This window comes from Anoplolepis gracilipes, chromosome 17 (assembly GCF_047496725.1).
Source record: "Anoplolepis gracilipes chromosome 17, ASM4749672v1, whole genome shotgun sequence".
Lineage (NCBI taxonomy): Eukaryota > Metazoa > Arthropoda > Insecta > Hymenoptera > Formicidae > Anoplolepis > Anoplolepis gracilipes.
In genome coordinates this window covers 8,037,157-8,052,818 of record NC_132986.1, presented here as the reverse complement: position 1 = coordinate 8,052,818, position 15,662 = coordinate 8,037,157, and the positions used below count along the sequence as shown (strand labels likewise).

Here is a 15,662-nt window from a genome sequence, read left to right as displayed (position 1 = left end):
CGCTAATATAATAGATCGATAATGTAAATTAAAATTTTTCTTAATTACAGTCCAATTTATCCATTCAACTTTATTTCCCGGTATATATATATATATATATATATGTGTGTGTGTATATTTTCGCGGATATTGGATTTTGAAAATAGACGAGAGGAAGAAATATATAAAATAAACAGATGTATCGAAAAATTTTACTCTTGCGAGCGTAACGCACACTCTTCTCCGTTATGAAAATAGTGCTACGACGAAGGCGGAGCGGCAAATTAGCGCGACCACGTACAAAAAAAGCGGGGAATCGAGGCTGCGACTGCTCTTCCGCGCGGAATTTCGCGAGAAAATTTCGACGCGTCCGTGCTAATATAATTACAATATTCCGCTAGGGTGAACATACCGTGGGATTAACAAGGGGTATCCTTGTGAAACAAGGACGCACACAGCCGACGAAACTACCTTAATTCGAAAGCGGATCGCCATCTCGCTCAGCCTCGTCCTTCGCCATGTCCGAAAAGGTAAAAAATTCATATAGCTCGAAGGCTGATCCAAATTATTTTGTTAATAAGGTCACTCTTCTTTTTTACAATTAGGCTCTTTGGCAACGCAAGAGCTCCTACTTGGTCTCAGCTTTAATGTTGCAAATATAAGTACATGATCGATAAAATTAGTTGTGTGTACGAAAATGAGAGTTATCAATGTTTGAAGCAGTATTGAAGAAGTTAATTTGCACGAGGCGCGTGTGTTTTATAATACAAACAAATAAACAGTTGGAACCGCGTGATTTGGAACGTGGATTTTTCTTAAAAATGTGAATTTCTGATAACGCGGGTGAATAAGCGAAATGGATAAGAAAAGGTAGACGAAAACCGGGAACAAATGGGCGGACGGTCACGTCTTGGGTTAATGCCGCATGCAGCAAAGTCACTAGGTTTATTAAACCGTGAAAGAGGAAGAACGGAAAGAGAAGTTTGTGACTAACTTTGAAGTCGCGTGTCGAATTAATGCGTTAAAACGATAATGCTTCCTTGTAATTTTTTTATATAATGCTTGCGGATAATTTGTATCAATGGTAATTAACGTCGCAAAATTTCATTAATTTACATGCCAAAGTTGTTCCTAGAAGTCAAAAATTCATATCATTATCATGTACTTACCATTCAATGATTCTGAGTTTTTATTTCTCGACTATTATGTATATGAACTTTTTATGTCCGTTAATCAGTGGCCTATTTAGCATGATTTATTTACCCGAAAAATTAATAGAACACGTCAGTATAAAGTGTTTCCTGGCACAATCGTGTCACGTTATTTTCGTTGAGAAATTCATGTGAACGATATTAAATTATTTTATACATTTGATAACGGTAACTTTAAGATCAGTTTCCTGTGTGAGAGATACGGCAGCAATTTATCTTATTTTTAAAAATATAACAATCATAACATAACATTTTGCATGCAATCTAGTTATTTGCGATTAGTACAAATCCACGACGATTATCTTAGTTTATAATAATTATCTCGATTCAAAACACGCGAGTTAAACTTCTGTTAAGAATTTCACTTTAATATTTTTTCTACCATCCATCTCAATCTATTATTCTAATACTTTTTTTGTTTAATCTTATAGAATAAATACAATAAATATATACATTTTAATTTATTATTAAAAATATAATTAAAAACAAAACAATTTTCATTTGTGACTTATAATATCTATAAATATTGTTCTATAAAAATTATCATAAAATATGAATTAAACAAAATGAAAAAAATTATAAATTAAGAATTAAACAAAATTTAAAAAAATCAATTTTTCAGCCTGATCTTTTCAAGATTTTTTTACAAAAACCGAAATAATTTATAGCTTTATGATAAATATATTTTTCTAAGCTATAATTTTTCTTTCTTATCAAAACACGACTGATATTAACGAGTTTAATCTCTGCAAAAATTTATTTATGAAGATTTAAAAAGCTAAACAACTTGCAAATAATGGAGTATAAGTAAATATAACGAAATATACCCTTGTAAAATTCCACTTTAGGCGCGATTAACATAATGAAGAATCATTGATTCTCGGGTAGCGGTTTCCTGTCGAATGACCCCGGCAACGGAAATCAGCTCACGGAAAAATCGGTGGCAAAGAATAATTTACTTGCAAACGAACAATGCGCACAAAGACTTTGATGGCATTGCGCGGTTAAAAGTTCATGGCTGTCGTCTGGGTTAAAGGTTAGAATTTCCGATGTTATTTATTTGATGCCAAGGTTGACCCTTTAACCTGATCTCATTCCGGACTACTTAAATGAAAGAGCTTTTTGTCGTGTTAATTCCTTCAAAAAAAGAAAAAAAAAATTTTAGTCACGAAATTTTATTTTTTCTAGTCGCGAAATTTTTAGTCATACAAGAATATCTGTCGTTTTGAAAATAACTTTTCAGATTTTATAATTAACATTAATAATATTAATTATTTTATATTCATATAAATAACGAAATAATATAATTACTTAACTGCATAATGTTGATTATATATATAACAGTTATTTTCTAACTATATTTCTCAAAAATTAATAATTAATAGTTAATAATTTCTAACTGCTTTTGTAAACTTTAGAGTGATAGTGTAAATAAGAAAATCTAGAAATTTTGTATCGTACTCTACGTGTTTATTCATTTGTAAAAAAAAACCTTAGAACAAACCATTGTTTTTTCAAAGGATAATGTTGTCAATTATCATTCTTTATTATGACAAATAAATTTGCCTAATATTAATGATTGCGCTTAATGATTTTTGTGTCGGCATTGATTTTATCCGAACAAAACATCTGTGAGTTTAGTGACAGGTACTACCGCGACAGTTGGTAACCGCCCATGGCGAATGGAAGGTAGGCGGCAAGGACTGAAAGGGACAAGGAAAGTCAGTGGTTATAGTCAAATAGTGTAATAAATAAAAATAATTGCCGCTACGTGTTTGCACAATGCAACCGGTTGCTTAGGCTGCGACATCGTTACAAAAAAGACGGTTCAAAGTATAGACCATAGCTACAACTGCAGCAGTTACGCTTACGCGTTGGAGGGAAGTGATGTTTTTTTTTCTATAGAGAGATTAAAGATCTGACTCTCCCTGTGCTGAGAAGAGTTCGAAAGAGTTTCGTGTTAAAAAAAATACTATTGAAATATATAATCCGAAAAAGAAAAGTTGTTCAAAGAATAATATTATATAGATATCTAAAGTTAATATTATATATATGCAACTTAAAAATACAATATATTATTAATTAATTATTACAATATATTATTTAATTTCATATCGCAAATTTTTCGGTATAAATTGTCAGGCAATAAAGTTTATAGCACGGAATATTTTTAACGTAAATGACGACGTGAAACCGTTTCATTGCGATATACTCGGTGACCGTCCCTTTTGGGGATTAATTAAAGAACCTTGCGGCGCGTTCTTGGAAGAATAGCGACCACGCCGCCGGCCGTCACAATATCGCATGTTTTGGTCTAAATTCTTTGTGGTCTACATCATGGTCATAAGAAAGCGTCAATTTGGCGTCGGATGCACGAAAGTCCAACGACGTCGTTACGAAAATGCTGGAGCAGTTTTCCAGAGGGCTCGTCAGAAACTCGGTCAGAGAAATGGAGAGAGAGAGAGAGGGAGAGAGAGAGAGGAATAGAGAGAGAATATCGGTCACAAAGGGACCGCACGCGGATATGAATTCTTATTTCACCGATGATGTAAAATATTAGAGGCATTCGCGCATCCGCCGGAGTGGGTCCATAAATAAAATTTCATTGTGTAATACGTAATATCGCGTGCGCCCTATCCATTGTGTATTTTTATCTTCACTCATTTTGCATAATTTCGTCGATGGGCCCGTGCTTTCGGTCTTAAATTGTCGAACCGCGGCATTTCTCGTCGCGTACGTAAGAAAAATTGATCGATAGCACCAATGTTATGTTTTCTTCGCGTGTTGTTCGAACCTCGAGCTTGTAGCTCAAACAATGTAAGAAATCTTTATTTTTAGCTTTTTTTTATGTCCTGAACCCCATAATGCTATATTTTTCAAAATATTCGATAAATTAATCCTCCAAAGATTATAAGCGAAAGAGTGGCATTATGTTGAATGCTATAATGCATCTTTCTTCTCTCTCCCATAAAAAATATATGAAAAAATACGCGCAATTGTAGGTATAAGAGATTCCCTCGGGGAAATGCCGGTTAAAAGAGGGAATTAAGGGAGTTGAAAGGCGCTTGTGGTTTTTCATCATTCGTCATTTTTTTTTATTCGAAATACGAGCACGCAAACTTTCGAATGAAGATGATGCCGCGTTTTTAACGCATAAGCATAATTAAGTGATCTAAGAAATTGAAATACAATAATTGTGTGAAAATAAATCTTGCGGAAAAGCGCGTAAAAATTATACGTCATAAAAAGCTCGCAAAACATAAACGAATACTTACATATAGTTTAATAATGTGTCATATGCATTTTAATATTTTGTCATGTATTAATTTAATTAAACTTGGAAAAAATCGACATAGATTTCAGTAAAATTTTTCGTCGTTTCGTGAAACATCATTGTTCTCAAAACATTACTCACACAAGTCGCTACTCTATATCTCAAGACTATATCGAACAGGATAAGTAATCCGATCGGAAAGCGCGGCGAGCGGATCTTTTTGACTATTTACTTGAACGGGAATCCAACTCTTATCGCTTCGAGATATTCTTGCGCGAGATTGCACGATTTCCTCGGGGAAGAGTTCAACGCGCGAGGGATCGATTTGACGGAGCGAAAACCCCTCGCTTCTAATGTTTACCATTTATCATGGCGCGCTCGATTGTCTTCCAGATGACAAAGAATCATATATATATATATATATATATATATATATTTATACATATATAGCAAACGTATCTTCTCTTCTTCTTCTTGCTCCTCTCTGACGCTCCTTTTATTTTGCGGAAACGCGTGCGTGCCGGCGCATAACTCTCAGATGTCGTGTGGGCTTTATCGCGCGGACACCTGTCCTACTTACTAGGCTCGTTATTATCCGAGCCCCTTATCTCGCGCCGCTGCCAATCTTTTCAAAGTGAAGGATTGCATCGCCACGCTACTTGGCCAACCTGTTTCCGTGACAAAATTAATAAAAGAAAGAAGGAAAGTTTTGCAGCGATACACATTAACACAACTCCCCTATTATACAGTTCCTTTCACTTTCATACATATCCAGATTATCGTGTGTTTATTGATATTTTATAAAGAACACACACAAATATTTTGCTAATTACTTTCAAACAATTTCTTTATCTTTTTCCTTAGAATCTTTTTCGCAGAGTTCTTACAATCGTAATAAATTGATTTTTATTTATTTATTTCTTATAGTATTATTTATAAATAATTAATTTTTACATTGGAAAAAGTACTAATCTCGACCAGATAATATTGCGTTTTCCATATCGAGCGAATACATAAATGTTAGAAACATATAATATATATATATTTATAATTAAACATACATAAAATTATGCTATTTATTTAACATATTGAACATATTTAATTGAATAACAAGGTCGCAGAAACTGCTTGCATAGTCGATGAGAGCCGTCCGGCGCGACGCATCGCGGTATGCACGACGCGTGTACGCACGTACGAAATAGCATTTAGTTAGGCCCAGTTATGGGATCCTGCTAGATTAGGGGTTATTAGGTGTCGGTGTCCCTGTGTTTCCAGCACGGCCCTTCATAGAGTGCTGTTTAGCCCGGGCGTGTGGTGCTGTTTTCGGTTTCGACGTTTTTGGGCCCCGCGGTACCTGGCAGCCGCGTAACGTATTATTACGTGTCTGGCGGTCTACGGGCGGAAAAGGGAGGAAGAAGATACATGAAAAAAAAAAGAAGGACCAGGAGAGAAAAAGGAGCGAGAGCGTGGCTCCACCTCGACCGCAACAACAACCCCCTGAGCCAACTAAATCGGAGGCCCGTCGTGCCCCGCGGGCGCAATGCCACCAGTGTCTCTCAATAAAGATTATCAAAATTGCTTAAAGACTCTTGGAAACGATCACGATATGTCCTGCGTCAAACGCGTTGTCGATAAAAGGACGATTACATCGACGAGAGTGGGATAATTGTGTGCACATAACACTTTATTAGTTCGCATACATAAATAAATTACAGAAGGTAAGATATCAGATTTTATTATTATTAACTGTTTAAGTAAAATCACATTAAAGTTTAATATAAAATATAAAATGTGAATACGAGCTGATGTTTCTACTGTAGCAGTTATTTCTTACGTATAACTTTGAAAGAAAAATACTAAAATCTAATATGCCAAGCGGACGAAGGAGAGAAAGCATTTGTGATGGATACACGATTAAAGGAAGCTCGATCCTTTCGTGGCTGTAATGAATTTCGTCATTCGACTAAAACAAGGCAAAAGCGCAGCGATGCTCTGGGCGAATCTTTATTATGCGAGGATAGGGTTGCAGGTCGTTATATTATTCAATAGCTTTAGAAGAAGCGTTTCTTCCAAGAAGCCGATGTAGTTTCAGATAATGGACCGGCGAATTGGGATATAACGTGTCTTAAATTGTCTAATGAGTGTCCGAAGGGTATTACGAATCCAAGGTTATCCTATTTTTTTCAAGGAAAGGACTATTATATTTTATTGTTACACGGTGCACCGAGATAAACTTTTTGAGAAATTACATTTCGATAATATGTGCCGTAAATGGTTAGTCCTATGCCTTCTATGATTTCACAATTTTTATTTTTGGCATATTGTAAGAACATTACGTTTCGTAAAAAAAAATATTATGTCAAAGAGTGATATATAAATTTCGGACAATCAATCCACACACATAATCAATTTATTAATTTTTAATATAGCCTATATTTATTTTTATTCAACAAATAAATTATTTTCTTTTTCAAAAAATTAAATTATTTAGAGAAAATATCTTTCTTTCCGTGCGATAGAAATTTTTCCTGGTTAGCTATATTATCTGGCGAGTTCTTCGCGGCAGATAGGATAAGCACCGCGCCTTGTTCGTCAAGAAAAAGGGAAGTAACGGAGCGAGGGATTCGATCGATTTTTAAAGCAACCGCAATATTTGACAGCTACAGCCCACGACCGTGGTTTCGGCGCCACCTGTTTCACGACCCTCCGGCCTCTCCACACACACACACACACACACACACACACACACACACACACACACACACACACACACAGAGGCACACATAACACACGCGTTTCAGAACTCGTATCGACACACGTATATACACGCACGTCTGCACGCATACGCGCGAGAGAAAGAGGGAAGTAGAATCCACCGGCGCGCGTCTGCGGTCCACGGGTAACTGCACCATGCCGGCAGACATGCCGCCAATAAGTGAACATCAGTTGTGTTCAACACCCTCGCTTTGTTCCACCCTCGTCGTACGCGCGCTCACGAACCATTCTGAAATCCATCGACCCACGACACGCCGCAACGTTCCCGACTTTGAAGCCGTCAAAACTACGCGATTCAATGTTTTCAGCTTGTATTTTTAAAATAAAATCATGGTCGAAGAAGTAATCTCCGATTACGTGTCGAAAATGGATATTTCTATAACAGTCGTTATTTTCAACTTTGCGTACATCTCAGTTTCGTTTTGGAATCATAGTAGATATTTCTTTAAGAATAGTGTGACTGTTTATTCATATTCGTAAAGAATCAGCATTGCTGTGTATTCGCGGACGAATTGACTACTGAATTGATTTGATTGCGATGCATCAAACGTGAATTAAAGTTGAATATGCGTGGAAAGGAAAGTTAAATGCGCGAAGAAGAGAATTGAGTTGACAACGTCTGTGATGTATGCCGGAATGACCCCGAAGTCCGTGGGCGCGACCCTCCTGCGAATATATCGAGGCCTTTGGACGACATTACGGTGTTATATGCGCGGTGTGCCACGGAGAGACATTGATTTATATGAGCCGAGAGTCAACGGGCCCGTGGAACACCTCGACCTTCCCGGAATATCCTTCGGCAGCAGATCTATCGCGAGCTTTCCCGGTTCAAAGTTATCCTTCAGAAAAACCTCCGATTTTTTTACAAGGAATGACTCTGAGAATCGATTCAATTACATAATACACGTTTCTGATCAAAAAAACTTATTTTCCATATTTTCGAAAAAGAGAAACATTTTTTTCCTCTCAATCGTAAATATACAGTGAATTTTTATTTCATCATCAGATATATTTTATCTACCTAACCATTAAAATATATATTATAATCGAAAAACTCGCGCTAATCGAGTATCGCGTTCGCAGGATTAGGGATAGATAAGTGTCGGAGTGAATTTAAGGCGGAATTCACGTATCGACTCGATTTTGACGGAACGCGGACATTATTTATTTTTAACCCCAGCAGCTTGGCCGATCAGACGGAACTATGGGTGCATTCTTACGAGAAGTCACGTACCACCGGAGGTGGTCGGAGGGTGACGATGGAAGCCGATATATTGGCATACCTAAACGAAAAAGAATTTCCAACGCGTACGTATCTTTGTTCGTCGTAGATTCATCCTTTTCGCCCTTCTCGCTTTCTTGAGGCACATGTCTTTCCGTCTGTCTATCTTTACTCGTCGTTGGTCAGACCTCTTCGCCGATGCAACACGCTCAATTGCGAGTGTCGAGGGTGTGATAGATGTCCTTCCGGCGTCGGAATGCGAGACGAGCCTGACGGAATGGCGAGTGACACGTGGCGGAAATACTCTCGATCCCGTTGATTCAGGAAATTCACCACGCATTTTTTCTCCCGAGTTATTCCTGCAAAAATAACAGAATTTTCCATGTTTTATCGAACGATATTAATTGTGTTTAAAATTTTGATCAAGTTAAGTCGAGTAATAACTTGCCCGATAAAGTTTTAATAAGGAAACAAAACTGAAATAAGAAAAGAAATTAATTGCATTTTCATAACGTGAAGGAAATTCCAGATGTCTTTTTTTTTTTTTTTTGTCGTGTAAAGTGTCGCTTATCGCATATTCGACACGATGAGTGTCTCGCGGATAAAACACGAGCCGGACGTAGAGCAGAGTATCCAGGGTGGCATATAAAGCGACGTTCATCACGCACAATAGACAGCCATGAAGCAAAACGCCGAGCCGCGGCCGTAAACTGGAAATATGTCAAAGATAATAAAACAATTAGCCATAAAACATAACGACCCCCGTATGTACCGTATAACCGACGCCGATGCTGCGTGGCCGGTGAAGAGAAACGACGAATGCGAACGGCGGGGAATGGTGGAGGGAAGGGGGGAGGGGGGGGGGGTGGGAAGGAACGCAGGATGGAACGATGGCAATTGTAAGTGGAAAAAAGTTGCGCCCGCGAAACAATGAAGTGAAGGGAGAGGATCCGAGACATGGACGTGTGTCTCGGGAAAGGGATTTACATATGTTTCCGCGGTAATAAGTGTTTCGTGCAACCCCGCCCGCGTATATATTTCGCGTAATCGCCCCCGAGATAAATATCGTCGGAACGTGCCAAGTAAACCGACCATCTCACGAGCTTTATAAATATATCGCGCGTCGATGTATATATATATATATATATATATATATATATATATATATTGTTGCGGTTGCAATTTGATGATGCTTTCTTGACTCGAAAAGATTTTATCGCAAAAGTTATAAATCACTTCTGCATAAATCGAAAGCGCATTATTCTTTTCACGACATTGAAGGTAGCGGAGAATTTTTGAGCGTGAGTAGGTTTGCAAAATCATGTCACGAACTCAAGGTCGTCCGAATTTCAGTCGAGAGAATAGGGTGGTGGCAAGAGCGGAGGAAGACGGGAACCTAAAGGAGAGACCTTGGCTGAGGTGCGACTAGCGCGGCCGGAATGATAAATCGCTCGCGACGAGAGAGTCGCGACAGAGAGTATTTAAACGAGGCGATCCTCCTCGGGCGTAGCGAACAGATTAAAGCCACCGAGTAATGTAGCTCTTAATAACAATCACGTTGTAGAATCCGGATCGTAATCACCAACGAGCGATATCAACGAAATGCATAAATGATATTGAGTATTATCTTTTACACAGTACAATCTTTAACAGTCATTCTATTCTTATTTCCTTCGGAATAATTGATATTCTTGTTTATGCATCGACTCTTTAAAGAGAATGAAAGATGATAAGTATTTTTATTTCTCACGAGATCACAATTGTTCTTATTTATATCGCGAGTAAAACTTATAATTTGCATTAAAATTAGACTAAATATTTTAGTGCGCAACGGTTTGTTAATTACATCAATATAGCGTTGACAATTATTGTCGAGGAAAAAAGAAAAAAAATCGACTTTGGGTACATTTGTTTCGACAGCTTGTCAGCTCCTAATACAAAGTGAATTCCTCGAGAAAAGAAAGCGCGTTCCACGAGAGGGGCGAGACCATCAAGCGGACCAAGGGATCGTTCGTCCGGGGTTCTTTTCCGGCAGCGTATACACGATGCACGGTCGCGCTGCATCAGCTAGGCAGTAATGAATTCGGAGATAAATGGCCGGAGATACCAGCCAATATGTAGAACTGTCGCTCCTTCGTTCCGTTCCACGGACGCTTTATCGCGCGGGAGAGAAAAGAAAGGAACAGAAACGGTCTCTAGCAACTACCCGTCGCCGCGTAACATCTCCTTCTACAGATTCGTGTCTTTAACATATGAAAACACATTGTCAGATAGCGGCTGCTGAGATGTACGTTCTAGCATACGGGATAATCCCCGCGAGAGAAAATTTATTAGACCGAGATACGATTTAGAGTTGAGCCCGCCAACACGCACGTGTTGTTTCAGCGAAACTGATTTTTTTCATCAATCTATATATGCTATTAATACATGTGGCATTTTTTTCGCGATTCTAAAATCGCACTCATATCATATAATAAAGCTCTTTTGCTACCAACGAATTAGCTCGAATCTATCGATCCTCGGGAGGTTTTTTCGTTGGAATTTCGGGTAAATAAATTTTATTGATATGTTGGAATTAGAATAAAGTATTTTAAGGGTGACTCCACAGCTTCTCTTGGTAACAAAGAAAGAAAGATTAAAAAGCGAGGAAAACAAGAAACGAGAAGACTCTGGCAATTCTTTTATAAGACTCAGTACCGACAGGTCGACGTAATAGTATCGTCCGACACAATGCAATGGTGCGCCGGTAACGGTTTTCGAGAGAGAAAAAGCAAGGAAGCGAACGAGAAGCCTCACCTTTTGCCACGTTTGTTTCCGGGGTCGCGTCTCGAAATAGAAGTTGCAAACCACGACGCATCATTCCCGTTTTAGCGGAGTTTTACGGCCTGCCTACGAGCTATCGGTTCGTTTGACGACCATGAATCTCGCCGTCGCCATCAATGTGGGTTTTTGACCACTGGCTGTCAAGCGTCCGCTCTCGCGCTCGCGCGACTTGCCTACTTCGAAGCCAGGAAAACGTCGTCATAAAATTTATACAGCCAAACGGTATACGTTACTCGAAACGTCTATAGAGGTCAAATGTTGTTTAGGCAAATGTCGGCCGACGTAATCGCAAAAAAATTACATGATATGAATATGCAAAGTTTTTCGATAAATCTATTAACACTCGCTTCCGCTCGATATTATAATCGAAAGTTTCCCTTAGATTCCATTATATATGATCCATCATATTAGATTATTGCTCTAATTTTAATTTAAGTAAATGCAAGTGTCGATACTAAACTTGATCCCTCATATTAAAACAATACCGAAATCAACATCGTTAGGGGTGTAAAAGAAAGTTACGAGCGACAAAAGTCTTAGTTTTTCTTGTCAAGATTTAAAGAGATAACTCGGCTGTGACAAACTAGTTCATGACAAATCTTAACTAGGATGCTTAAAGCTTTTCTTTCTGTCTCTCTCTCTCTCTCTCTCTCTCTCTCTTTTTCTCTCTACTTTATCCTGAAAAGCAGTAAGTCTTTTTCGCAAAGGGTAGCAAGATAGCTATATTTTTTCTTTCCATTCCGCTCACCCATTTCCTTCTCCTGCTAAACCGAGTCTTTCGACTTCACAGTCATAATATCCGTACAATACAGAGATGGGAGCACAACGCAGTTGAGTAAAATGATTCTATTTAATTTTTCCATCGGGAGGGGCACTCGTGCATGCCGCCCCTGCTTCTCGTGCGTCGTCTTTCGGATCCCTTCCCTGTTGTTCTATTACGGCATCGTGTTCCAGATCGCGCTTATGTTACGATTACAAACATAGTATGATATATATATATATATATATAATACCTCGGAAGAATATCGCTAAAAAGAAGAATCACCGCTTCTGTATTACAAGACACTATCGCAAATCGAATATATTCTCGTATATAAATATGTACTTTGTTTAGTATTATATCAATTACGTTTCCATTACAGAGAGCTTAAAGATAAGAATACTTGAAATGAATCAAAACGAGAGAATCTCCCGTTAGTCTGATACTTGAATTTTCTCGTACGAATTATACGATTATTGCGCGATCACTATAATAACACTTGAAACCCGCAGCCGACTACTAGTACTACCGTGATCTCGAGTTATTTGCGTTTCCCTCTGGAACGGGAGATACGAAGCCTAGCCAAGATATATGCCGACGAAAAAGGCAAAGTATACGAGACGGAATGAACCTAAACTAAACACCGAGGGCCGAACGGAGGGTGAGGGCGAGACGCAGGGGGGGCCGAGAGAGAGGCGCCACCGTGACCTCTTTCGACCCCGAACCATCCGTCACTCCATAGAATCAATGTGCCAGGAACGAAAAGGGCCGGGGTCACGAGTCACGAGTCCGATCTCGCGCCGGCCGAGGAACTCTTGTCCCTTGCCTCTCTCCCGTCCTTCCCTTTTGTCCACGCGAAGATTGTGCTCTCGCTCTCATCTTCCGACACCATTAGATTCGCCGAATTATAAGAAGCAACGTCCCGCCGCTTTTATTGGAATACGAAATGGATCTCGCTCGTCATCGGCGACCATTGATAACCCGGAGCGAGACACGTGACACGTGTCCGTTCCGTTACGCGCAAAGTGACTCGGCTTGGAATTCGTTGTCAGACAAGCGTTTCGACTGTGACATCTCGATTGCTGCAAATGATTTATTTTTATTTTTGCCTTTTGTCCTTTTGATAACTACGGTGTATATTTTCTCTGTTTATCGTCGGTAAAAATTGCAGCGACGCGCTTAAATGGAGAGAAATAATTTTTTGTTTCAATAATTGTTTTAATCTTCGTTTAATCGTTCGTTAATATTTATCAAAATACGTCGCAATGCGTGAATTGTTGTTTCGTCGCCGTCGTCATTCATTATAATTTGTCTCCAATAATCGAGATATATATTGTAATCTACGCATCGTATCGCGCATACATGTGCCGACACTACCTGCTTATACCTGCGTGTGTCACGGAGCCAAAGTTATTAGAGTTCCCCCTTTTTCTCCCGTGCGTTTCATTGTTTAACGACAAAGAGAGGAGGGAACACAAAAGAGGTCCTGTGGCTTTTTCTGCGCGTGGGCGCGAGGAGAGCCGATGTGTCCACGTGAGGTTAGGCAAGTCTGAAGTCACCGCCCTAGCACATAAGTACATCTCGCTCGTAAGCGCATCTCGAGACACCGCAGAGGAGAGGAGAGGAGAGGAGAGGAGAGGAAAGAAACGATGTCAGACGGAGAAACGAAAAGGGAGACGACTTATATTCTCTCGAAGAGAGAATACGTTTAATTCAACGCGATGAAGAAACAACGTCCGAATACACCTTTCTATCCATCATATTTCTTTCTTCTTTTTCTTCTTCTTCTTCTTATCGACATGACTATTATGATTTTAGTAATTAAATGATGAAATACGACAAAAAATGTAATATAACAAAATTAAAAACCCCGGCGTTATTAATAATTAGGTATTTACTGCTAAAATATAATATTTGTTGATTAAATTCGACGAAAGCATATCAAATAGATTACATTACATTGGTGAAAGTCACATTACGAGAGAGCTGGAGGAGAAGCCTTACAGACGCCTGACAACAGCACATCCGGTTTCGTTTCTTCACCGGTCAGACTTCTTCGCGGCGGAGGTGTGGCGAGGCGCATCCTTGAATGAAGGAACCGTGTCTGAGCCCACCTCCGTGTTTTCCCTGGCCCTTCGCCCCGGCTACAACGACGACGACGACGACGACGACGACGACAACGACGACGACTTTGCTCATCAGTATCGATAAGAACGAAGCGTGCGACGATGCGTCCTACACATCCGTTACTCGCGACCGACTCGACCCGACCTCCGAGACGACCCCGCATAGTCGTGGTCCACCGCAGCCTGTCTCCTCCGTCTCTTCTTGTCCGCGCGCCTTCACCTCCTTCTCATAATCACAATCTCTCACGAATCCACGGCGTCATCGTGTTCGCGGCCGGTGCGTACGAGGGAAAGGCCGACATGAATGGAAAGAGTGAATGGATGAACCAGGGTGAATGCATTCGAATTACAACGGTGACGGGTTTCTTCATGGTCTGAGAGAGAGGGAGAGAGAGAGAGAGAGATAAAGGGGAGAGGGAAAACGCGGAGCGAGAGAGAGAGAGAGAGAGAGAGAGAGTCGAGCGACGGGTTCAGAAAGACAGGTCACCGGCGGTACACCCGGCACGGTGTGTTTACAAATTGTCTAATCTTGTCGACAAATCGGTACCGGGCGTGTTTTTCGTGCCCTCGGGGTCCCCCCCCTTCTCCCCCTCTTCTCCTTGCGCGAGAATACTGATGTATACACGTCGCTCGATTCTCGCGAACGACAGCTCTCGAATACAGTCGAGTGAGGTTTATGAAACCTTTGTGTGGCTTGCATATATGTATCTCGTAACTTTGTAAGACGTAACAATAGAAGTAGACAAAGTGATACCATCAACAGAAACTCGTATTCAAACTCGATTCCTTTTTTTTAATTTCTGCATTATAATTTTAGTGTAATTTCTCTAGAATGGTGATTTTATATTGTAACGCTCGTCCGAAATGTAGGGCCGATATACAATTTGAAATTTAAGTATCCCTCGGCGGAATGTACGAATCGCTTGTCGGGAAGAATTAGAAACGACCGATGGTAAAGCAAACGAGCAACCTCATCACCGTTCGGTTCCTCACGTATGGGCGGACGAACGCGACGAAACCGCAAATTAAATTAGCGAGTCGCAGAACGACTCAAGGCGGGCAAGAAAGCGTTGGCTGCCCGCTGTTTAACCCGGCTTAATTACCAATTAGCCAATAAAAAGCCGCTGTACCCGGTCGCGCATTATGGCTGTCCTTAAGAACCCGCGGCGCGTATCGTACGGACGCGCTGTACAACGACGTACCCGCACGATCCACGGGAAAAACGAGCCTCTATAATTATAACTGGCAAAACAGCAGACATGTTGCTAAGAGAGCTCCTCTTCACCCAGACTTGACTCTTCTTACAGGGATCCGATATCAGAAGAGGTCCAAGGGAATCTCCAAAGCACGAAACGATCGACGATCGCGTGCGTTACACATTTATGCGTGCTGCCGACGCGTAAATAATGTGCGAAATCATTTAATTTAATTTTTAATTTTAAGGAATATGATTTAATTTATCTCGAAAATGTTTTCAATTTAATACGTGTAT

At 39.9% G+C, this 15,662-nt stretch overlaps 1 protein-coding gene across 14 annotated transcripts in view; it reads left to right on the top strand.

The window, feature by feature from the left end:
• The window catches only part of LOC140675363 (uncharacterized), a 202,060-nt gene that overhangs the window by 20,434 nt on the left and 165,964 nt on the right, over positions 1–15,662 (top strand). The gene's annotated exons all lie outside the window — the stretch shown is intronic.